The sequence below is a fragment of the Terrapene carolina genome, unplaced genomic scaffold, assembly GCF_002925995.2.
Source record: "Terrapene carolina triunguis isolate 2854851 unplaced genomic scaffold, T_m_triunguis-2.0 Scaffold113, whole genome shotgun sequence".
In the NCBI taxonomy this organism is placed as follows: Eukaryota; Metazoa; Chordata; order Testudines; family Emydidae; genus Terrapene; species Terrapene triunguis.
The window spans coordinates 2,502,392-2,503,924 of NW_020664464.1; positions in this window are offsets into that span (position 1 = coordinate 2,502,392).

Here is a 1,533-nt window from a genome sequence, read left to right on the forward strand (position 1 = left end):
GGGGGCAGTCAGGGGGTGGGAAGTAGGAGGGAGTGGATGGGGGTGGGACTAGGGCAAGGGCGGGACTAGGCGGGGTCCCTGGGTGCACACCCTAATGAAATGGGCTGTGCACGCCTATGAATAGAATCCCTACCAGATTCTAACATGGGAGACCCAAATCTTATCCACAGTGTCCTTTAGATTGAATGTGCTTTGGTTATCCCTCTCTCTAACCACTGAAGAACATACTTCCCAAAGAGCCACAAGTAGACCCAGTATTCCTGATCTCCAGTATGCTATTGCTGTCTCGCAAACAGTTGTGTGACCCACTGGGAACTGTGTGTTCATTCAGTCCCTAAAAGGAAGACCTTAGTAGTGACTGGGAGCTTCTATTTTAGCTGAAGTGGTGAAAGTCTAGGATTTGAATCCTGATTTTGACCTATGTGAAAGAGTGTCATGGTCATGCATGACAGATTTTTGTTTTTCCAATTTTCCTTTTCTAAAAATAACTGGTTTATTTAAATGTACACAATGAGAACATTTTGTAACATCTGTATATTATGGTGCACCACACCAAAACACAAGTGTTTCACATTTCCATTATTTGTCATCTTTCCCCCCTTCCCGCCCTGAGCCTATGGGTTTTTCCACTGACGTATACCAACTGAGTATAAAGTACCCTTGTGCTCATGCCCTACACACTATTGTAATAATCTTTGTACAAAATATGCCTGGTGAGATGTCATTTAAAAACTCAATCTGCTGATTAATAAAATAATGGCAAAATGCATGTAGCAGTGTTATATGTGAAGTTACAAACATAAACTGAGATCAAGACTAGAGAAGTCTGGGGAGTGGCCAAACCAGTTTCCCAAAGACAAAGGGCAAGGTGATGCCTCAGCCAGGTGTAAAAAAGGCTGATGAGCCATTACCTGCTAAGTGGCCAGTATTTGACAGGAAAAGGTGCAGGTGTAAAAAAAAAAAAAAAATCTACATTTTAACAAAGAAAAAGTATGGAGTTCCCTTCCACACAGAGTCCCTGTCATCTTGATCTCAGCTGGAAATACTTTTCAAAGTGGGGAGAGGACTATAAAAAGAAGGAGCAGACACACCAAGGGACCCCCTTTTCTCTCTCTGCCCATTGAATCACTGCACCAGAAGGAACAAAGGAAGTAGCTATTGAACTGAGGAAGGGGTCCTGATCTAAGAAGTTTGGTCAGACTGCTGAGAGTATGTGTCGAGAAAAACTTTGCTTTGAATTGAACATTTTGTTAAGGTAAACTGCAACTGGTGCCTATCTTTATTTTTCTTGTAACCATTTCTGACCTTTATACCTCATTATTTGTACTCACGTAAAATCTTTCTGTAGTTAATAAACTAGTTTTATTGTTTTATCTAATCCAGTATGTTTGAAGTGTTTGGGAAACTCCATTTGGGGTAACAAGTTGTATGCATATAATTTCTATTAATAAAATTATGGACTTTATATAAGCTTGTATTGTCCAGGAGAGGGCTGGGCAGTGCAGGACATGCACTTCTTGGGGAAAATCTAGG